The 24,436-nt window shown below is 47.9% G+C and overlaps 1 long non-coding RNA gene across 6 annotated transcripts; it reads right to left on the bottom strand.

The window, feature by feature from the left end:
* Nucleotides 1-339: 339 nt before the first annotated feature.
* On the bottom strand, nucleotides 340-19,791 carry LOC309529675. 6 transcript variants are annotated; one of them, XR_014218282.1, is made up of 3 exons: nucleotides 19,768-19,791; nucleotides 3,629-3,707; nucleotides 340-507 (listed from the first exon to the last, which is right to left on the bottom strand). It is a non-coding gene; the product is annotated as an uncharacterized lncRNA (long non-coding RNA). The 6 variants fall into 6 exon arrangements; XR_014218283.1 differs by lacking the exon at nucleotides 19,768-19,791 and adding an exon at nucleotides 8,832-8,855; XR_014218284.1 differs by lacking the exon at nucleotides 19,768-19,791 and adding an exon at nucleotides 4,953-5,061.
* Between the last annotated feature and the right edge of the window lie 4,645 nt (nucleotides 19,792-24,436).

Genomic DNA, 24,436 nt, shown 5'->3' with positions numbered 1-24,436 from the left:
TGCACCTAGATTTTTCCGTAACACCCTGGCTAGCAGGGTTCAGCCTCATCACCCTCCCCGCTCCACCAGCACTTTGCCTAAGGTATAATTTACACAATTAATCCGTAAAGTATAATCCAATGGAGGGAGGCCTGCCCGATTTTCGTTTGACAAATTTTCACAAGCAGAACTGTGGTGGGGGTAGCATTCCAGATGCTGGAGAGAGATCTCCAGCAATTAGGAGAACATTGTGACTCCTTGTCGGTTTTCCAGCCACCCACAAGCAATCAGCTCAACCAAGGCTTCCTCCTCCTCCTCATTGATCTTTCAGTGTGCGGATCTGATGCCCACATCTCCAGGTAAAGGAAGTCCCCTGGGATCCAGGAGACGCCGTTTATTTTGGTTTCTTACAGCACAATTTTTCAGTTCTGGAGCAGTTTCCGATCTGTTCTTCATTTTCTTTGCAAATGTCCGTTTCGCATTTCCCGCCTCGGACGAAGCAGCCCAGGGTGACAAAGTCCGCTATGCCTACAAGTAGAGGGAAGAGGAACATCACTAGGGAGGCAAGAGAGGGGAAGGATCCTGCACCTTAAGTTTAGCTGTGTAGGAGAAGGGCTTTCAGCCACTGAGGCTTGCACAAAATCTACACGCAACTATTAAAGATGTTGGTTGTGTTTGCTTCACTTCATTGCTTTACTTTCTTGCAGAATTTTTACCCTGCTCTGCAGCCAAAAAGTGAAATATATGTGGAGTCAAGAGTGGATTTCATGCTCTTTATTCAGCTCATAGTGGTGAGGAGGAATGGAAGTTCCCCCAGAATGTCTGCTTTATATACATTATTTACACAATGGGCCCCACATGATTGGCTATTTCCGGGATTCTTCTATAGGCCAATCAGGTTGCGGATTCACTTCCACCTGGAGCTGGATTGGGTGGCTCCTGTGGACCAATCAGACTGCTGCATTCTGGAGTCTATTGTACTAGGACCAATCAGATTGCTGCATTCTGAATCCTATTGTTCTAGGACCAATCAGATTGCTGCATTCTGAATCCTATTGTTCTAGGACCAATCAGATTGCTGCATTCTGAATCCTATTGTTCTAGGACCAATCAGACTGCTGCATTTTGGACCCTATTCAACTCAGTACATAACAAAAAGGCTCCCATGCTAGCTTACAAAAACCAGTTCCTGCCTGTAGGTTTGCATTCTGAGACATGTCACGCTAGGAAAGGGGTTTGTGGAGGGAGGAGGAGTGTGTCTTCTACGCCAGGAGTGGGGAAATGGGAGATCGCCAGGGGCTTCTGACTCCCAGATTGTTTAATGGCAAAATGACGTTTCCCACCTGCTGAAATGAAAAAAGCTAAGGAGGAGTAGACCACTGGATTAAAAAGACGGTGATCACGCCAAAGATTTAAAGCACACAGCTTCCGCCAAAGAATTCTGGGATCTGTAATCAGCCATGAATCTCCAGAGTCTTTATGGGGAGCCATGTCCTTTAACTGTGTGTGTGTGTGTGTGCAGCCTTCTGTGGGGGAAGACATGTGCTTTAAACGTCTTTTAAACGTATGATTTCGATGTGAGCTGTGAGCTCAGCTCAGATATACCTCAGCTCAGAATGCGCTCAGAACCTTGGCAATCTGCTACCAAAGAATGGAGGTCATTGCCCGCCCTGAGCAGTATAAAAAAGGGACCCCTGATCATTAGGTCCAGTCGCGGATGACTCTGGGGTTGCGGCGCTCATCTCGCTTTATTGGCCGAGGGAGCCGGCGTACAGCTTCCAGGTCATTTGGCCGGCATGACTAAGCCGCTTCTGGCAAACCAGAGCAGTGCACGGAAACACCGTTTACCTTCCTGCCCAAGCAGTACCTATTTATCTACTTGCACTTTGATGTGCTTTCGAACTGCTAGGTTGGCAGGAGCAGGGACTGAGCAACGGGAGCTCACCCCGTCGCAGGGATTCGAACCGCCAACCTTCTGATTGGCAAGTCCTAGGCTCTGTGGTTTAACCCACAGCGCCACCCGCGTCCCTTAGCGCCACTACTCCTTAATATAATTTAGACGTCTTGCGTCTTGAGCCCATAGTTAAACTGCACAAGCTAAGAGAACAGTGGCCTATTATCTTCCTTACCCTATGCTTGGAGTGTCCCAACTAAGCTGAGTTTTAAGGGATATGGCAAGTTTCCCTGCACTGTGTTGTGCAGCCGGCTTTGCTGAGTTCAGTTCCAATAGAGATATACACATATTATTTGCAGATATTATTTGTGTGTGTAGCTGAAGCAATTATTTAAAACACACACACACACACATGTTGTTGTTGTTTAGTCGTTTAGTCGTGTCCAACTCTTCGTGACCCCATGGACCAGAGCACGCCAGGCACTCCTGTCTTCCACTGCCTCCCACAATTTGGTCAGACTCATACTGGTAGCTTCGAGAACACTGTCCCACCATCTCGTCCTCTTTCGTCCCCTTCTCCTTGTGCTATCCATCTTTCCCAACATCAGAGTCTTTCCCAGGGAGTCTTCTCTTCTCATGAGGTGGCCAAAGTCTTGGAGCCTCAGCTTCAGGATCTGTCCTTCCAGTGAGCACTCAGGGTTGATTTCAGTAAGAATGGATAGGTTTGATCTTCTTGCAGTCCATGGGACTCTCAAGTGTCTCCTCCAGCACCAGAATTCAAAAGCATCAATTCTTCGGTGATCTGCCTTCCTTATGGTCCAGCTCTCACTTCCATACATCACTACTGGGAAAACCATAGCTTTAACTATACGGACCTTTGTTGGCAAGGTGATGTCTCTGCAGAGACATCACACACACACACAGAATAAAATACTGTTATGAGTTGGGGGGTAAGCTATATGCCTGAGTCCCTTTTAATTCCTGGGTCCAGCATGGTTTCGATTCTTGCAACAGCCAGGCTAGTTTCCTGGTGATGTAATGACCCTCTCAAAGTGTGGGCCATTAAGGTAACAAAGGAAGAGGCTCTGTGCTAGATCCTCAACTTGCTGGAAGTTAGAAAGACAAAGTACAGTGGTACCTCAGGTTACAAACACCTTCGGTTACAAACACTTTGGGTTACAAACTCCGTTAACCCGGAAGTAGTATCTCAGGTTAAGAACTTTGCCCCAGGATGAGAATGGAAATCGCGCACCAGCGGCGCAGCGGCAGCAGGAGGCCCCATTAGTGGTACCTCAGGTTAAGAATGATTTCAGGTTAAGAATGGACCTCCGAAACGAATTAAGTTCGTAACCCAAGGTACCACTGTATAGAGTGATTTGTGGGGGGTTTTAAGGTCCTCATTAAAATTTGTCAGGATCTAAGTAGAAATTTCTCCCAGTGTATACTTTTTGGTATGCAATTTCCTCTAACATACACATGCTTTGCAAAGCGATTTTCACAAATATAATTATTTTTTCCATGTTATTTTTACTGAAGTTTGCATTTATACACACACACGACCCTGTGAGATGCATTTTGGCTGGGGAACTGCATTGCAAAATCCAGATAATTTCAAAGGATGGCTGTGTTTCAGGCTGCATGTTGCTTGGGAAAGTGCGAAGCCGATAATTTTACCTTTCTGTGCAAAAACAGGGTTGACTTTCTTCCCTCATCACACAATGATCAGGTTGGTCATTAGTCAGTGGGCATTTTTACCTGAATTGGACAGGAAGACCAAGAACAGTCCAGCAAAGAGAAGGCAAAAAATCTTCATGGCAGTTGGCTGGGATGTAATCTGAAAAAGACAAGAAGCGAAAGAGAAATTCAGAGCACTAAGGTCTGGAACTGAAAAAGAGCACAATTTGACGATGCTTCTAATTTGACAGGGCTGCTTATTCTGCAGCATTAATAGTGGTAGTAGTAATAATAATAATAATAGTGCCTCTGTTGTCAAACGTTTCAGAAGTCAAACGGTCTTCCGGAACGGATTGCGTTCGACAACTGAGGTTCCACCATATTGGAAAGTTTTTTATTGTTCAATGTTTTGTTGTGCTTTTATATATGTTGGAAGCCTCCCAGAGCGTCTGGGAGAAACCCAGTCAGATGAGTGGCATAAAAATAATAAAAGAATTAGAATTAGAATTAGTAATACTAATACTTTTTAATGTTGCATTTAAATTGCTGTGATCCACCCTGATCTTAGGGGTCGAGGGCAGGCAATAAATCTTTTTTTTTAAAGGCTTTTTATTGAATTTTCTTTAACACAAACAAAACAGAAGAAACAAAATAAATACACTAATGTATTTTCTTGACGCTCTATCGAGCACGGACTTCCCTCCCTTCAACAGGTTTTCATATTTACCTTTCATTTATCACAGATTCTTAATAACATCCTAGTCACATCATAAGATTTATTTTAATCCTACTACAGCCTTTAAACTTCTGCAATTACTGCGTATATACTCCACAAATTTACTCCACTCATTTCTGAACTTGTGTTTCTTCTTGGTTACGGATTCTGTGGGTCAGTTTTGCTAATTCCACATATTCAACCATTTTGGTCTGCCACTCCACTAATGTTGGTATTACAAGAGAGGGCAGGGGCAATAAATCAAAGTCGTCAACAACAACAGGAGCTGAGGTATGGAAGAAAAGAGAGGAGTGAGGGAAAGTAGCGATGGATGGGCTGGACCAAGCTGTGATACTTGAGCTCAAACCTTATTTCTGCCAGGAACAAGGTCTAAACAGGGGCAGCCCAGGTAGTGTCCTCCATCGCTGTTCGGCCGCTGGAGAAAAGGTATCTGGAGCCCAAGAACACATAGAGGACTCCATTTTGGCTCCCTAGGCTGAAATATTCTTGGACATGGTGGTTTCCAGGAGGATTTTGAAGGAAGTGGGCCGATTAGAGAAAGAGGGGACATCGCAAAGGTGTTTGGGGGCAGGAAGCCTGGGCCTAAGGGGCAGGAAGGGAGAAGGGGCAGATCAAAGGGGCATTTGTACTGGGCAGGGGGCAGCATGAAGAAGAGAAGCAACTCCTTGCCTGTAGGAAAAGTTTCAAGGCTCCTTCCTGGGTGGCCGGCTGCTTCTCAGCAATCATGAGTTCTATTAGGTCATAATAGGGAGGTCAAGGGAGCCAAGTTTCTCCACAGAGCAAGCTGAACTGAGATGCTTTTTCATGGGGGGGGGGATTTTCATGTGGGGTTTGGGAAATTCCAGTGTGGGCCATTGCTTATTGGTGGACCTAGTGTTACGATATAGAAGCAATGCGGCCGCGAGCTGGTAGCTTGAAAGCAAAACATAATGGGAATGTTGGGACTGTTTCGTGGGAAACAGAGGGACAGTCTATTCACAGTGCAGAGGGCACCGGAATTAGCTCAGAGTGTAATATGAGCTGTACAGGAAGTACAGGAGGAGTTTGTCTCCCGGCTGCTGGAGCTTGAAGAGAGCAGTCATGATTTTTGTAACGCTGCAAAGACAGAAATAAAGGCATGTAAATACGTTTCTGTCTATCTCTTTCCCCTGCCCGGGGGGGGGCAGGAAAGAGGGGGGGTGTTCTTCTCACGCCGAGAAGGATCGCCTATCGCGACCTAGCCTGTATCCTGCCGGGGAATGCAGACAGGGAGGTCAACCGGAGATCAAGCCGGGTGCCTGGAGAGTGGCCAGTTTCTCCTGAAGGCAGGCTTGATTCCCAACACCTAGGAACTTAGAAGGGTCTGCCCCCCCCAATAAAACCTATCCCAAAAACATTCAGCTTTTCAATACTTAGTCATATGTATGACTAATTTTGTTCTTATGAGATCCCACGATTCCCCTCCCAGTACTACAATTCCCAGGTTGATTTAACAACGCAGGGAAGTTTACCCAGGGAACTCTGGGAACTGGGACCAGGGGGGGTCTCCTAAGAACTCAGCACCCTTCACAAACTACATCTCCCAGGATTCGGGGGGGGGCATTTTTAAAGTGGTCTTCTTCTTCGGCAATCCCTCGTAGCCGAGTAAGATTGTCTTCCATAAACACGGTTTAACAGTGGGTTCCTAAGTGAGTGCGAAGGCAAATTCTGGAACCAAACGTCCTTCTACAGTAATTCTTTAAACGTATGATGTTGTTAATGGAGAAATCTGAGGACTCCCTTGGACAAAAAACAAGGACACCAGCCAGGAATACCAGAGCAAAACAGCAGCCAGTAGGCTTGGTCTTTATTGAAGACTGTCGCGACAGGACTCCCACCTGCCACAAGTTGGAACAAGATGGAAGCCCCGAACAAAAGAGAACCCAATTTTTTATTAGCTGCTAATCCCGATGTTATGGGATGCGGGTGGCGCTGTGGGTTAAACCACAGAGCCTAGGGCTTGCCGATCAGAAGGTTGGCAGTTCGAATCCCCGTGAAGGGGTGAGCTCCCGTTGCTCGGTCCCTGCTCCTGTCAACCTAGCAGTTTGAAAGCACGTCAAAGTGCAAGTATATAAATAGGTACCGCTCCGGCGGGAAGGTAAACGGCGTTTCCGTGTGCTGCTCTGGTTTGCCAGAAGCAGCTTAGTCATGCTGGCCAAATGACCCAGAAGCTGTACGCCACCTCCCTTGGCCAATAAAGCGAGATGAGCGCTGCAACCCCAAAGTGATCCATGACTGGACCTAACGGTCGGGGTCCCTTTACCTTAATCCCCATGTTACACCCCCCAACCTACATCACTAATACATCATGGTTACATCATGAAAGGGGAGGTCTGGTGGCAGTAATCTGAGCATCCTGGACCCTGCCACATGGTTCCCCTTGCCCTCCACCAAACACCCATCAAGTGTAACAAAAGAGGTATTTACATTTCCCTGTTTCCCAGCCAAGTTAATCACACCCTTTTGTCTTCATCTGGGTTTGTTATTTCTGGAATGGCTACCTGTCTGGCACTCAGGTATCAGGATGCCAGGAATTATCACTCAGGCAGAGGGGCTGCTGAGTAGCTGAGCTCACATGTCTATATGAATTTCTAAAGTTTCCCCAGTGAGCCAGTACATAGATACAGTGGTGCCTCGCAAGATGAAAAGAATCCGTTCTGTGATTCTCTTCGTCTAGCAGTTTTTTTGTCTTGCGAAGCAAGCCCATTGACGGATTAGCGCTATTAGCGGCTTTTAGCGGCTTATCTGCTGAGCGGCTTAGAAAAGGGGAGGGGAGGGGGGAAACCAGCAGGAACTCGCAAGACATTGTCGTCTTGCGAAGCAAGCCCATAGGAAATTCGTTTTGCGAAGCACCTACAAAACGGAAAACTCTTTCGTCTAGCGAGTTTTCCGTCTTGCGAGGCATTCGTCTTGCGGGGCACCACTGTACGTTTATCAGTGAATTGTTACATTTGGTATTGTGCAGCAGAGGCCCTTTGAATAGATAGGAAGAACATGGGATGAAGTGTTTTGTGGGTACAAATCACAAAAGTCACAAAAGTGATTGCCCTGATTTTGTTAGTGGGGTGCATGTGCATGATATCTGCTGGAGGGGCACCCCCCCAAAAAAAAACCCCCATACATAAATTCCTGCAAGAATGTGAACGAGGACCTCACTGGCTGCCATTTCAAATAGACGGTAGAGAGACCTTTGGTCCAGTTAAGCAGGAGATTGTGGTGCATTCTTATCTACTCTCAGCGACGTCACACGGGAGAAAAGAACGCCTTGTGCCTGTTATCAGGGAGGGCATTGCACTGTGCAACTAACGGCACACGGTATTTGTGGCATCAACCAGAGAGCCTCTCTGGAAGCACCATTCTGCCCACTGAACAGAATTCTGCTATCTTGTAGAATATGCAGAACTAGCAAAATTAACAGACAAATTACATGAAAGGGACAGCAAGGACTTTAAAAGAGAATAAGAACCATTTGCAATATATATGAAGAGACAATATGAAGAGTTGGACTCATCGGCAGGGTTTGAGTAAACATTCACAAATGTATATAATAATGAAAAAATAGCTGTAAATGTATTAGGGATTAATTGGGGAAATAATACGCAGGATGAATAAACTGAAAGTAAAACAAAGTGGAAGTTTGGGGGAAGTCCAGGGGAGGGGGGCAGGAAAAATGGAAAGTTGCTAGAGAGATATTTCATAAAGGATGTATATATCGAAAAACCAATAAAAACTATTTTTTAGAAAAGAATTCTGCTATTGTGATAAGAATTTTAAGGTCTTAGATATATAATAATTGTACCAACCAAGCACGAACATATATCAGCACAGGAAGACTGACATGAAACCATTTTTGATTCCCAAACTGACCAAATGTTTTCTCTGCAAGGTCAAAGGAAAATGGAAAAGCCAACCCCATTGTCTTGTATGTCTGTGTTTGAATAGGGTGAGCCTGTGACCTGGCTCAGGAAATAAGTATTTTACCACTACAAAAGACTGGCCAGGCTCCCCAGGGTATCCAATCAAGTGAGCATTAACAGGTAACCTGCCAGACGAGATAAAAAACGCACACAGATTTCTGCTGTAGACCGCCTCTTCTGTGATGTATGTATGATGTATGGAGGGGTACTCTGGAGCTCCAGGGAAGGGAATTTAAAATGTCTATATAAGGGCAGGCACACCTTTGTTCTGGGTTCCTCCTCTGTCCTCCTGCGTGTGAGGGGAGCACCCTGTTGCAACAGATCAATAAAGATCAGGCTTACGAGCTGCTTTGCTTCTCAATATTCTCTGGTTGGCCTCTGTTATTTTCTCCTACCAATAGGGAACCTACATAAGGACTCTATATGGGCTCTTGAATACCCCATAAGGGCAGATTTTGTTTACAACACTATCTTGTGGTTATAATTTGTTTGTATTATTTCACTGCACTCCTGGTCCCCTCACCTCTTCTTTTTTCTTAAAGGTGGAATTTCCTGATCCACTTTTTTTTTTTTTAAGTATCGTTGCCAATGTTCATGTTGCATCATTGCTCACCTGCAGAATCCCGACAGAATTCCGCTTGAGGGAACAACTTGGCCAGAAGAAGAGGAAAGTATTGCATCAAAAGGATGGATCTGCTCCAGGTTGCTCCCTTGGTCTCCAGCCAGCCTCGTAGGCCGTTATCTAATGGTGATATCGAATCCCAAAAGGTTACATTTGTGCCAGTCTCGGCTGGGTTGGGCTACTGCATTGGCCTGCTTCCTGACCCACCCTTGGGGATGTTTCCCAAGCCTGCTAACCCTCTGTAAACACAGAGATTGTTCGGCTCACTCGCTTCCTGAGCCAGGAAAGCTTCGCTGTACGAGACTCCTCTCCTCCGAAGCCTCCGCTCACGGACCCAAAGGCGTCATGAGGATGCTTTACTTGCTGTGTGTCCTTCTCCTCTTCCTCTGCCAGTCTGCTGCAGGTGAGAAACTGAGGCACAGAGGAGGCAACAGGGCGAAACAGATCAGAAGCGCTGCTCAGCTGCTTTTGACTTCCAGGGACAAAAGAGCCACAAGGAAGGGCTGTGGATCAGGGGTGGAGCATCGACTCTGCATGGAGAAAGCCCAGGTTCAATTTCCAATGGCATTTCCAGGTAGGACTAGGAGAGACACCTGTCTGTACCTGGACAGCCGCTGCCATCAGTGTAGACAGGACTGAGCTAGGTAGGGGTGCAGCTGAGGCCACCTTCTGCCATCCCATCACTTCACCATCTCTTCATACAGCCCTTGGAAACCCCTTTTTTCTTTTCTTTTTACTGCACATGCAGAACCCTCCTTGCACCTTATCTGGAGTTGTTTTTCACTTTATAAGGTAAACTGGTTCTTGCCAGTAGGTAAAGGTAAAGGTACCCCTGACCATTAGGTCCAATCACGGACGACTCTGGGGTTGCAGTGCTCATCTTGCTCTATAGGCCGAGGGAGCTGGCATTGGTCCACAGACAGGTCATGTGGCCAGCATGACTAAGCCACTTCTGGCAAACCAGAACAGCGCACGGAAACGGTGTTTACCTTCCTGCTGGAGTGGTACCTATTTATCTACTTGCACTTTGACGTGCTTTCGAACTGCTAGGTTGGCAGGAGCAGGGACCAAGCAACGGGAGCTCACCTCGTCGCAGGGATTTGAACCGCCGACCTTCTGATCGGCAAGCCCTAGGCTCTGTGGTTTAGACCACAGCGCCACCCGCGTCCCCAGGTAAAGATAAGGTGAAGCTAAAGGACCCCTGGTTGGTTAAGTCCAGTCAAAGGTGACCTCGCTTTCAGGCCAAGGGAGCCGGCGTTTGTCCACAGACAGCTTTCTGGGTCATGTGGCCAGCAGGACTAAACCACTTCTGGCGCAACAGGACACTGTGATAGAAGCCAGAGCGCACAGAAACGCCATTTGCCTTCCCGCTGCAGTGGTGCCTATTTATCTATTTGCACTGGTGTGCTTTCGAACTGCTAAGTTGGCAGGAGTTGGGGCAGAGCAACAGGAGCTCAGCCCGTTGCAGGGATTCGAACCACCAACCTTCCAATTGGCAAGCCCAAGAGGCTCAGTGGTTTAGATCACTGGTTCTTGCCCGTACCGCGGTCAGGCTGAACTCTTATGTAGTGACGCTGGTCTCGCTGTAAGTGGGTTTTTGCAGAGTTTCTGCCTTGTTGGGTCTCCGTTTTACTCCAACCTGTGGTTCTCTGAACAGCGCCAGGGGATCTCTACGACAGCCTGCAGTGCCACTACAACCATGGACATTGCCGGAGACTTTGCTTCCACAACGAAAGGCCCATCGGCACCTGCACCAATGGGCGCCAGCGTTGCTGCAGATGATGGCCCTGAAGGATCCAGAAGCCGCAGGAAATTAGAGGAAGCCCACCTGAGAAGCAGCAAGAGAACTCTGCGCAACGGCACACAAAGTGGACTTTCATCTGGAAATAATAATAAGTGATTTTGTTGTCATTAAATAAACTGTGCATGGAAGAAAACCAGCCCTTCAAGGTGTTTTACTCTTCCCAAATCCAAATATGCTTCCTTGCAAAGTTTTGTTTATATTCACCATAGAAAGAACCAGTGTGGTGTAGTGGTTAGAGCATTAAGCTAGGAGCTGGAAGAGCAGGGTTCGAATCCTCAGCCAGCCAGGAAGTTCATTGGGTGACCTTGGGACAATCACACTCTCTCAGCCTGACATACCTCACAGGATCATTGTGAAAATAAAATGCAGAGGGGAAGAACCAGGTGTGTTACCTTGAACGCCTTGGAGGAAATGTAGGAGGTAAGTGTGATAATAAAGAAAACAAACATGATTTAGCGGTCCTTAGTATATCCCTCTAATGAGGGATATACTGAGCAGATAACAACAACAAAAAAAAAACACAACAACAACAACAACAACAACAACAACAACAACAACAACAATTTATTATTTGTACCCTGCTCATCAGGCTGGGTTTCCCCAGCCACTCTAGGTGGCTTCCAACAAAGATTAAAGATACATTAAAATGTCACACATTAAAAACTTCCCTGAACAGGGCTGCCTTCAGAAGTCTTCTAAATGTCAGGTAGTTGTTTATCTCTTCGACGTCTGATGGGAGGGCATTCCACAGGGCAAGCGCCACCACCGAGAAGGCCCTCCGCCTGGTTCCCTGTAGCTTTGCTTCTCGCAGTGAGGGAACCGCCGGAAAGCCCTCAGAGCTGGACCTCAGTGTCCAGGCTGAACGATGGGGGTGGAGACGCTCCTTCAGGTATACAGGACCAAGGCCGTTTAGGGCTTTAAAGGTCAGCACCAACACTTTGAATTGTGCTCGGAAACGTACTGGGAGCCAATGCAGGTCTTTCAAGACCGGTGTTATATGGTCTCGGCGGCCACTCCCAGTCACCAGTCTAGCTGCCGCATTCTGGATTAGTTGTAGTTTCCAGGTCGCCTTCAAAGGTAGCCCCACGTAGAGCGCATTGCAGTAGTCCAAGCGGGACTACTTGGACTTGTCAACCTGGAAACATAACCCTTCTAGGAAAAGGAGAACTCTGACCCTCAACTTCTGTTGCTTTGAGGGATATCTTCAGGATAGGCTAAGGAATAAACCCTACACAGATCCAGAGTGGAGTCCCTAAGACAGTTGGATGGCGCCTTCTATGCCTCCTTCCTGCAACTCCTGCAACCAAGCTGGTGCCAATTGTCTTGCTCTGTTTTACTTTGGACCACATCAGTGAGATGGGGGGAGGTCTTGACATCTGGGCAGCCCAGGACCTCCAGACACACTGCCCAGGCTTGCATCCCAGGGAGGTCACTTTGATGCTGCTAACACAGTGGCTTGGCTTCACCTCCAGAGGTACACTCCATTGCCTCTGGAGACACAAGCCAACAAGAAGTCTCTCCCCATGTTGTTGTTTAGTTCTTTAGTCGTCTCCGACTCTTCGTGACCCCCTGGACCAGAGCACACCAGGTACTTCTGTCTTCCACTGCCTCCTGCAGTTTGGTCAGATTCATGCTGGTAGCTTCAAGAACACTGTCCCACCATCTCGTCCTCTGTCGTCCCCTTCTCCTTGTGCCCTCCATCTTTCCCAGCATCAGGGTCTTTTCTAGGGAGTCTTCTCTTCTCATGAGGTGGCCAAAGTATTGGTGTCTCAGCTTCAGGATCTGTCCTTCCAGTGAGCACTCAGGGCTGTATTTCCTTCAGAATGGAGAGGTTTGATCTGCTTGAAGTCCATGGGACTCTTGCAGTCCAGCACCATAATTCAAAAGCATCAATTCTTCGGCGATCAGCCTTCTTGATGGTCCAGCTCTCACTTCCATACATCTCTACATCTTCCATACATCTCTCCCCATAGCATCTGGCAAACCAGTATTTGAGGTCCTGGCGCCCTCTGGGTTTGGGGGGCTACAGCTCCCATCCAATCGCATTAGCAGAACCCAACTTTTCCCACCTGGCTGGGCCTGATGGGGATCTCTGTCCCAAAGCTGTTCTCCCCCCCCCCCAACCGCTTTAAAGATCAGGGCTTGTGAACCTGTGGCCCTCCCAATTGTGTTGGACTCCAAATTATCAGAAGCCCCAACAAGCTGGCCCAATGGTCACTAATTCCACCTGTTGCTGGAAACCACAGGAAGGGAAAGTGGTCTTGTGTTCGAATCCTGAATGCATGCTACCCACAAGCAACTGGCTGGCCACGGTGAGAACAGGATGCTGGACTAAGATGGGTCATTGGCCTGATCCAACAGGTTCTTCTTATGCGTGGTGGGAGATCTGGAGAGCAGCTGATTCTGCATCCCGGATATACATCAAATATGATACAGTTTTGTGCCAGCAGAGGGCAGTGTGCAACCAGTTTACTTTACTCAGCTGATTCCAAGGGACTAGGTTTTGGCAGAGGCAAGTCCTCTACAGTGGTACCTCAGGTTACAGACGCTTGAGGTTACAGACTCCGCTAACCCAGAAATAGTACCTCGGGTTAAGAACTTTGCTTCAGGATGAGAACAGAAATCGTGCGGTGGCGGCGCAGTGGCAGCGGGAGGCCCCATTAGCTAAAGTGGTAAAGGTAAAGGGACCCCTGACCATTAGGTCCAGTCGTGGCCGACTCTGGGGTTGTGGCGCTCATCTCGCTTTATTGGCCGAGGGAGCCGGCGTACAGCTTCCGGGTCATGTGGCCAGCATGACTAAGCCACTTCTGGCGAACCAGAGCAGCACACGGAAACGCCGTTTACCTTCCCGCCAGAGCGGTACCTATTTATCTACTTGCACTTTGATGTGCTTTCGAACTGCTAGGTTGGCAGGAGCAGGGACCGAGGAATGGGAGCTCACCCCGTCGTGGGGATTCGAACTGCCCACCTTCTGATTGGCAAGTCCTAGGCTCTGTGGTTTAACCCACAGCGCCACCCGCGTCCCATATCTAAAGTGGTAAAGGTAAAGGTACCCCTGCGCGTACAGGCCAGTCGTGTCCGACTCTAGGGTTGTGCGCCCATCTCACTTAAGAGGCCGGGGGCCAACTCTGTCCAGAGACACGTCCGGGTCACGTGGCCAGCGTGACGAAGCTGCTCTGGTGAGCCTGCACCAGTGCAGCACACGGAAACGCTGTTTACCTTCCCGCTAGAAAGCGGTACCTATTTATCTACTTGCACTTTTTTAGGGGTGCTTTCGAACTGCTAGGTGGGCAGGAGCTGGGACCGAAAGACGGGAGCTCACCCCGCCGCGGGGATTCAAACCGCCGACCATGCGACCGCCAAGCCCTAGGCACTGAGGTTTTACCCACAGCGCCACCCGCGTCCCACATCTAAAGTGGTACCTCAGGTTAAAAACAGTTTCAGGTTAAGAACAGACCTCCAGAACGAATTAAGTTCGTAACCCGAGGTACCACTGTATTTGGAGGGCAAGTCTGGTTTAAAGCAGCAGGCAGCCTTGAAATTACCAGGTGTCATGTACTGAGCTGAATCCTAGATCAATAGGATCCAGAATGCAGCAGTCTGACTGGTCCGCAGGAGCCACGCAAGCCAGCTCCATCTGGAAGATAATCAGCGACCTGATTGGCCTTCAGGAACAGCCAAATAGGCTTCTGGAGGGGGTGAATCCGCAACCTGATTGGCCTACAGGAGCAGCCCGGAATTAGCCAATCACGTGGGGCCCATTGTGTAAATAACGTATATATAGCTAGATGTTTTTGGGGGAAGTTTCATTCATTGCTACTACGAGCTGAATAAAGAGCATGAAATTCACACTCGACTCTGAGTATATTTCAAACACACAGCAGCCCGATATGGCCACACTCTTCCCATCCCTCTGATGAGATGTCTTGGGTTTCCAGACATTAGGAAGAATTTTCTGGCGGTAAGAGCTGTTCAACAGTGGAGCAGGCACCCACAGAAGGTGGTGGACCCTCCTGTTTTTTTAAACAGAGTTTAGATGGGCACCCGTCAGGGATTCCTCTGCTATGATCCCTGCATTGCAGGGGGTTGGACTAGATGACCCTGGGGCCCAACGCTACAATCCTACAATTCTATTGTTCTGTTTGAATTATAGCTGCCCTTCCTAAACATGCATCTATACATATAAACAGGCCGGTGCTCATTTCATGCAAACCACTGTCCTCTTTTGCATAAAAGATCGGGGCTTGGCGCTGGTAGGGAGGAGATATTTGGGGAATGGAGCAGGAGGTCAAAGTTCAATCCTTCAGATGGCCGTGTGCATGACTAATATGCATTCTTTTTCCTTTCTCCTCCTGTGATGAGGCTGCATTTTAATATTTTAATGTTTCAATATTTTAATGTTGTATTTTAATCTTGTTTTTAAGTTGTATTCATTCAACTTGTTTTTATTATTGCTTGTTAGCCGCCCTAAGCCCAGCCTTGGCTGGGGAGGGCGGGGTATAAATAAAAATTAATAATAATAATAATAATAATAATAATAATAATAATAATAATAATAATTTATACCCCTCCCATCTGGCTGGGTTTTCACAGCCACTGTGGGCGGCTCCCACCAGACTGTTAAAAACACGATAAAATTAAGAACACGATAAAACATCAAACATTAAAAACTTCCCTGTAGGGATTTGAGCCCAACGTTGGGCAAATGATTGATTTCTGCTTTGCAGCGGGTTGGACTTGATGACCCCGGAACCCTTCCAACAATTACCGTATTTTTTGCTCTTTAAGACTCACTTTTTCCCTCCTAAAAAGTAAGGGGAAATGTGTGTGCGTCTTATGGAGTGAATGCAGGCTGCGCAGTTATCCCAGAAGCCAGAACAGCGAGAGGGATCGCTGCTTTCGCTGCCCTCTTGTTGTTCTGGCTTCTGAGATTCAGAATATATTTTTCTTGTTTTCCTCCTCCAAAAACTAGGTATGTCTTATGGTCGGGTGCGTCTTATAGAATGAAAAATACAGTATATGATATATAAGACCATAGGTCCACCTATCTCAGTACGGTCTACACCAACTTAGCAGGCAATCTCCCAGCCTAGCTTGTGGCGTAGCGGTTAGAGTCTCAGACTAGGACTTGGGAGACATGGGTTCGAATGTTCTCTCCGCCATGAAGTTCACCGGGTGACCTTGAACAAGTCACAAACTCTCAGGACAACCTACCTCACAGGGTTCTTGTGAATATACTACAGAGGGTGACGAGGACCACATATACCACTTTGAGTTTGACAAGCTGCCTGTTTGATACACTCACACAGCCAGCTTTCCCGACAAGCCGGCCTTGAAATCGCCCCATGGTTGTCTTGGCTAACGTTCAGCTCGAAACCTCACCCGAGAGGCCCAGCGTTTCCCTCGCACAGATGACGCCATGGCCTTCTCTTTGCATTGGCCAACAGTTTCCCCTCAGGAGATCAGCGGGGAAATGGAGGGAAGGCGAGAGAACCGGGCGATGGAGCCAGCCGCCATTATGACACACTCTCTCATCTCCCCAAGGCCATCAGCCAGAGAGATAAGCTTCCCTCAAACCTGGAAAAAACTGCTGGGGTTGCAAAGCCAGCAGTTTGTGAAGCTATTCCACCTTTGTGAAGTCTGGACCGGTGATGTTCTGCAGGACCGGGCGTCTTTGCCAAAGTAACCAAACCTCTGGCTTGCTTCTTCCCACTTTGCTGTTCTAATTTTCCTGCAGGGTTTGCACCTCTGAGCGCGTGCCGACTTTGGAGGTGGAGAGAGAGAGAGAGAGAGAGAGAGAGAGAGAGAGAGAGAGAGAGAGAGATATGACGTCGTGTGTGGTTTTGGCGGATGAAAAGTTGCTGCGCGAGACTGGGGGGAGGGGCGAGACTCAGCCTGGCGCCACGAAGCACATGCAAGCGTTACTCTCACGCAGACCCTCTGAGGCCTTATCATGGCAGCCTGACATCTTCAGATTGGCCATGCGATGGAGGATGGGAGCAGGGGTGTGGAAAGTCAGCCAGAGAATGGAGAAGAAAGAGGGGGGAGGGAGAGAGAGGGAGGGAGTTCAAGAAAGCCAGGGATCTGTGAACGTGCAGCATGGCTAACGGAGGAAAATTTGAGGCTCGTTTCTGGCCTGAAACAGAAACAGGGCAAATTTTTCGGGGAGATTAAGCGGCACTTGCAAAACAAACCAAGGAAATTCGGCCGCGAAATGCAGCACGGAGCGTGGCCTTGGTTTTTGGAGATGAATCCCAAAGCTGCCTTGAATCCTTCCTTGCATCCTTCCAATGCTTCTTCCTTGAAATATACTCGGAGTCGAGAGTGGATTTCATGCTCTTTATTCAGCTCATAGTAGTGAGGAATGAAAGTTTCCCCAAAATATCTGCTTTATATATATTATTTACACAATGGGCCCTACGTGATTGGCTAATTCTGTGATTCTCCTATAGTCCAATCAGGTTGCGGATTCACTTCCACCTGGAGTTGGATTGGGTGGCTCCTGCGGACCAATCAGACTGCTGCATTCTGGAGTCTATTGTACTAGGACCAATCAGACTGCTGCATTCTGGATCCTATTGTTCTAGGACCAATCAGACTGCTGCAATTTGGATCCTATTCAACTCAGTACATAACACTCCTGCTGCTGCCCACACAGCGCATAGATAAGCTCTCCTCCGTAATAGGCAGCCTGGACGGTTTTGAAAGAGGACTGGGCAGATTCATGGAAGGCAAGGCGATCAACGGTTGCTATGCTCTGCCTCCACAGACAGAGGCAGTAATGCGCCCAAATTCCAATTGCTGGAAAGGCCAGGAGGGGAGAGAGGGCTCTTATGTTCGAATAATCCTGTTTACCGGTTTCCCACCGAGATACAGTGGTACCTTGGTTTACAACCTGAAATATAATCGGAGTCCTATTGCTAATCCATTGTGCTACGCACGAGTGGGTTTGGATCCCACCTTCGTTGCCAGTGAAATATACTCGGAGTCCTGTAGTGATTTCATGCTCTTTATTGCAGCTTGTAAAACAGTGATTGAATTGCCCCCAAGCCTCAGGCTTTTATATACATTATTTACACAATGAGTCCCATATGATTGGCTGATTAACTTCCTCCTGGTGCCTGATTGGTCTTTTCCTGCAAGCCAATCAGTAGTTGCAATCTAGGATCCTACTTGCCTATTGTTCTAGGAACCAAGCTTAGCACATAACACAACCATAATCCGTTCCGGAGGTCCGGTTTGTAAACCAAAACAGGTTGTAACCCAAGGCGTGCTTCTGCCAATGGGGCCTCCAAAAAAATTTTTACAAATTGGTTGTAATCCCTCCCCCCAAAAAAAGGCTGTAATAAAAATAAAAAAGGGACACACACTTCCAGGTTTGACGTGGTTGTAATCCAAAACGGTTGTAATCTAAAGCAGTTGTAAACCAAGGTACCACTGTAATTGGGTGGCCACAGTAAGAACAGGATGTCAGGCTAGACGGGGCATTAACTTCCTCTTATGTTCACAAAGTTATCAGACTGTGGCTTGGAGAGAAGTCCCCTCCTGGGGCTGGGAGAAATTCAGCTCTGTAAAAAAATTATTATTATTATTATTATTATTATTATTATTATTATACCCCACCCATCTGTTGGGTGTCTCCCAACAGAATATTAAAACAGAATAAAACATCAAACATTAAAAACTTCCCTAAACAGGGCTGCCTTCAGATGTCTCCTAAAAGTCAGATAGTTGTTTATTTCCTTGACATCTGATGGGAGGGCGTTCCACAGGGCGGGCACCACCACCAAGAAGGCCCTCTGTCTGGTTCCCTGTAACCTCGCTTCTCGCAGGGAGTGAACCGCCAGAAGGCCCTCGGACCTGAACCTCAGGGTCCGGGCTGAGCGATGGGAGTGGAGTTGCTCCTTCAGGCACACTGGGCCGAGGCTGTTTAGGGCTTTCAAGATCAGCACCGACACTTTGAATTGTGCTCGGAAAAGTGCCTTTTAACTCATTTGAAGGCATGCCTGCCCAAGTTGCAGAGCACCATTGACAAAACGTCTTGATGGCCTGCATACGAGAATTGCCTGGCGGATTGTGCCTTGAGACAACTGCTGTCAATGACACACATGTTCTCTCGGATGTTAGATGTTTTAACAGCCCGCTTTGAGGAGACAGCATCCTTCTCTTTTTCTTACTCATTTTTGCACTCTGGCCCCTTCCTTGCTGCTGATCTCCATCTCTCGGGGCTGATAGGAAAATTGTCTGGACTCCTTCTCATTGTCTGCCTGTCCTTATCAGGGACTCTTGCATGTGGGAAATGAGATCATTTGAGACAACATTTTCCCACCCCATGGGCTATTTGAAGGGGGATTGGTGGACTGGACGTACGCCCTGCTCCTTTGCCATGTCCTGCCCCGAAGATTTCGTATAGTTAAAGCCATGGTTTTCCCAGTAGTGATTTATGGAAGTGAGAGCTGGACCATAAAGAAGGCTGATCGCTGAAGAATTGATGCTTTTGAATTCTGGTGCTGGAGGAGACTCTTGAGAGTCCCATGGACTGCAAGAAGATCAAACCTCTCCATTCTGAAGGAAATCAGCCCTGAGTGCTCACTGGAAGGACAGATCCTGAAGCTGAGACTCCAATACTTTGGCCACCTCATGAGAAGAGAAGACTCCCTGGAAAAGACCTTGATGTTGGGAAAGATGGAGGGCACAAGGAGAAGGGGACGACAGAGGACGAGATGGTTGGATAGTGTTCTTGAAGCTACCAGCATGAGTTTGACTAAACTGTGGAAGGCAGTGGAAGACAGAAGTGCCTGGCGTGCTCTGGTCCATGGGGTCACGAAGAGTTGGACACGACTAAACGACTAAACAGCACAACACGCCCCCAAGATTGACTCGTCGGACTTTGTCATACACAGACATGTGCTTTTCTCAATGAGTGCATGACATAGGCACCCTGGCACATGGCAAGAGGTGATGGCGGGGGCACATGGCAAGTTAACAGGAGCACTCCCTGAAATGCCAATTCCCTTCCCAATACCTTTAGACGTCCATGTGGAATTGAGTGCTTTGTTCCTGCAGAGGAGTGAAATAAAAAAATTAAGGCCTTATATATATAATAAATGTTCATAAATGTACCAAGCAAACACGTACATAAATATATAAACTACATGTCTGAAGCAGCACAGGAAAACAGCCATGAAGCCATTTTGGCCCCCAAACTGGCCAAATATTTTCTCTGCAAAGTCAGAGGAAGATGGAAAAGCCTCCCCATTGTCCTTTCCTTCACAAATCCTGTCTTAAGGATATGTCTGTGTATGAATAGGGTGAGCCTGTGACCTGGCTCAGGAACTAAGTATTTATCATTACAAAAGACTGGCCAGGCTCCCCAGGGTATCCAATCAAGTAAGCATTAACAGGTAACCTGCCAGACAGGAGGTAAACAACGCACTCAGATTTCTGTTGTAGACCGCCTTTTCTGTGATGTATGTATGATGTTTCTGGGGGTGGTCTTGGACTCCAGGGCAGGCAATTTAAAATGTCTATATAAGGATAGGCACACCTTTGTTCTTGTTCTGGGTCTTCCTCCTCTCCTGTGTGAGAGGGGAGCTCCCTGTTGCAACAGTTCAATAAATATCAGGCTTACGAGCTGCTTTGCTTCTCAATATTCTCTGGTCGGCCTCTGTTATTTTCTCCGACCAATGGAGAACCTACAAAGGACTCTATAAGGGCTCTTGTGTCCCCCATAAGGGAATAAGGGCAGATTTTCATTTATTACAGGAGGATTTTAAACATGGCAGAAAGCCCTGCTTTCCCAACCCTTTTCCGTAATCCCACGTGAATGGTATTGTTATAAGGGGGGAAACCTGCTCCTTTTCCCTTATGGGGTCTTCTAGAGCCCGTATAAAGTCCTTAAGTGGGTTCCCTATTGGTAGGATAAATAACAAAGGCCAACCAGAGTATATTGAGAAGCAAAGAGGCTAGTAAGCCTGATCTTTATTCAAGAAACTGTGACAGCAGGGTCTCCACTCACCATACACAGGAGGGAGGAATGTTCTTTAAATGTATGGGCCGCACGCAGCCACAGAGCAGGATAAATCCCTGGCAGATGTCAACATGAGAAAGGATGAGATTTCAAGCATCGCAGCCTCCATGAGGCAGATCCTCATCTTCCCCAGGAGGGCGAATCACTCTCTCCCTGACACAATACAAATGAACTGTTTCTGAGGCTCCTCAGCCGCAGCCAGATAAGACCTTTTTAGAAGAGGAGAAGGGGCTGTGTAGGTCTTTGACCAGGCTCCGTAAGGATGCGGCCGAGATACTCGAGCAGAGAGGCATTAATCAACCCCTCCATTAATCTCACAGCTGAGGGCCTCACCCTGCCATCTTTTTCCCTGTCGGACGGCAACCCCGTGTCAGCTGCTAAGAATAACCCATTTTTGCCTTCCAAAAAAGGAGAAGGGGAGTGGGGGAGAGGGAAACCCCAAAGGAGTGTTTCAAACTCCCACACTCTTACAGAAAAAGTGATATCTCTGTGTCTGCTTCGGCGGCCAGCGTAACATTTGAATGAAGTGCTTCTTGTGCAATGAAGGATAGGAGTACATGCATCTTCTTCATGCTGTCTACGGCCACCTCCAAGAAGTGTTGGCTCAAGAGAGAGGCCTATTTGTAACTGTCCTCCTCACAGGAAGATAAATCTATTAACATTCCGGGACGCGGGAGCATCCTGGCTCTCTCCCTACCTCCCCAAGCCCGGACATCACCCTGCTTTCCAGAGGGCGAGGTTATTTATTTTGCTGTCGTTGCCTTGCAAATTTATCCCACATGCCAAGCGAAGCCGTTCAGGCTCCCTCTGAAGGATGTTTAATGCGTGATATACGGTATATTTCAACATTTTTTTAAACTAATTATAAATCTTTTCCCAGAAGTCCTTAATCTTAGGACACGTCCACCACATATGGTAAAAGGTGCCTTCCTTTTGTTTACACTTCCAGCATGAATTATCATGGTAAATCTTTGCTAATTTTACCAGGGTTAAGTACCATCATTTTCATAATGTTTTCTTATAGTACCGTACATGCCATGAACTTAACGCCTTTCTTCCACAACCTTTCCCAATCTTCCAACATTATATTGTGTCCCAAGGCCTGCACAGTTTTAATGATGGCAATTTTATGAAATTGCAAAACTGGGCGGAATTGCTAAAAACAAGAATAGGAAGACAGGCAGCCACCCACCCTGTTTCTCTTTTGCTTTCCGCTTGCAAGAAGTTTGTCCACGTGGGCATGTTAGACTTGCCATTTTGACTCATAAACTGTCCATCAGACCCGGCGTTCTGTCTCTGCTGAGGGATGGCCATTCGCTTCCATCCAGAAGCTGAAAAGCAGGCCAGAGGTGAGGAATGGTTTAGGAAAGTAAGAAGAGCTGATCGATCAGGTCAGTGGTCCATCTAGCCCAGAATCCTATTCTCACAGTGGCTAGCCAGATGTATTAATGGGAAATCAGCAAACAGGATGTAAGCACAACAGCACCATCCTCTTGTGGGAAGGTTCATGGAGGCAGGAGACGATATATTGTTTATTAATATCCCTCCTAACTCCCGCTAGCAAGCTCTATAACTTAAGAGTTTTACATTCCCCTTTTAAACACACAGCAGATATCTGGTTGCAGGTTTGTTTAAGCTTCTCAATATTAGATTCCTGGTAAGTTCTCCATTATGGGACGCGGGTGGCGCTGGGGGTTAAGCCACAGAGCCTAGGGCTTGCGGAACAGAAGGTCGGCGGTTCAAATCCCTGCGAAGGGGTGAGCTCCTGTTGTTTGGTCCCAGCTCCTGCCAACCTAGCAGTTTGAAAGCACGTCAAAGTGCAAGTAGATAAATAGGTACCGCTCCGGTGGGAAGGTAAACAGCATTTCCGTGTGCTGCTCTGGTTTGCCAGAAGCGGCTTAGTCATTCTGGCCACATGACCCAGAAGCTGTACGCCGGTTCCCTCGGCCAATAAAGCGAGATGAGTTCCGCAACCCCAGAGTTGGCCACGACTGGACCTAATGGTCAGGGGTCCCTTTACCTTTACCTTTACCTCTTAAAAGAATGAATGAATGAATTTATTATTACGGTCACAGACCACTTACAATATCAGGAAAATCATAAAACACAATAGCAATACAAGGAGACATACAAGGCGCCATCCAACCATCTTAGGGACTCCACTCGGAGTTTGCTCCTGAGCCTTTTCTCCTCCTGAAGATATCCCACAAGTCAGTGAGGTTTTAGGGGTCAGAGCTTTCCTTCTCCTAGATGGGCTACCTTCTCAGGTGGACAAGTCCATCTGGACCTCACTTCCCTTTGCAGCATGTGCAGAAACCGTCTTCTTGACCGTTGGACCCACCCTTGGTCTCATCTGCTCAATCCACTAGAGCCCATCTTCACATGCATGGGAAGTCCCTAACTCACTGAGGCTTTGAGACCCATTGGCTACCCGCACCTGGTTTAGCTGGTCAGCTGAAGCCGTTTCCCAGGGTGTAGTCACTGTCGCATGCTGACAGCTTCTAGGAGTCGCAGGTGAGATCTGAGTGCTGGATGGGGATCAAAGGCGGACAAACCACCCAGGGCAGTCTTAAGCATATGCGGCGCCGGGGTGCAAAGATCTGTCCGGTGCCCCTCTCCCCCCAGGTTCCTCAAAGTTGTCAACCTTTTTTTAGTGAGCTGACACTATGCTTATCTCTATGGACTTTGAAGACATTCAAACTCAGAACGCAAGGGAGAAATGTGCTAAGAGGAAGGGACGCTTGGCAAATCCACACCGTGATCAACTCCCGCCCGGAAACCAATGTCCCCACTGTGGAAGGACATGTGGATCCAGAATTGGCCTCCACAGTCACTTACGGACTCATTGTTAAAACCGTGTTTATGGAAGACAATCTTCCCAAGTGATGTGTAAAAAAAATTCAGAGACACTGTGGATGGAATCTTTCGAGGAGTTGGAGATGGCGTTTACAAGTGGTCCATATTTCACAAGAGTACAATAAGGTTGGTAGTACAATAGCTTTGTAAACAAACTACCCCACAAGGAGTATGGCATCTCCCCCACGAAAGGTACTACCCCTCCTGCAATACCCTATACACCCCTCTCTAAAAATAGACACTCCCAGATGCTGTAGCCTTTCCTCATAGGGGAGCTTCTCGACCCCCCCCCCCCCCGTGTGCATTCAGGCCCCACCATGATCACCATTCCTGGTTCCGAGGGATTGCGAATTTGATGGATGGCCCTGCGTGGTCCGCAGGAGGTGGGGATGGGAAGGTCGGAGGCAGAGGAGGCGATTTTGAATGGAAAGTTATCTGCGCTTTCTGTTTGGGGCACTTTAGCTATCAGGTTTACTATTTCAGTCGGCTAAGAGCGGAGCCTTCTCCTGAACCTGCGCCAGACACCGAGGACGAGACTGGGAGTGGGGAAAGACTAGGGGAGGGGGGAGAGCTCTCTGTCGTCAGAAAACTGGGATTGCTGCCAGCATCCTGGAGGGCCAGGGAGATAGGGCCGAATCTCTGGAGACGGGTTTGACCCCGTAGGTCGCACCTCGGCCACTGAGTCGAGCAGGATTGGCGAAAAGTTGCACTTAAGCAGAGATAAGGAGGGGGAAACGGCAAGCAAACTCCCACGGTCTCTTTTTGGCATGGCTAGGATGTCGGGGGGGGCAGGGAGAGGCCCCCAGGGCTAGGCCACAGGGACCAGCCATCAGGACCACCGCTGATACTGCAGCAGCCCGTTCAGAGCCTCTCATTCCAAAAAAAGGCAATGGGGAAAAGTTGGGG

This window comes from Podarcis vaucheri, assembly GCF_965113315.1.
Source record: "Podarcis vaucheri genome assembly, chromosome: 3".
Taxonomy (NCBI): domain Eukaryota; kingdom Metazoa; phylum Chordata; class Lepidosauria; order Squamata; family Lacertidae; genus Podarcis; species Podarcis vaucheri.
Note: the sequence above shows the minus strand (reverse complement) of the source record. Positions and strands in the feature narration are given on the sequence as shown.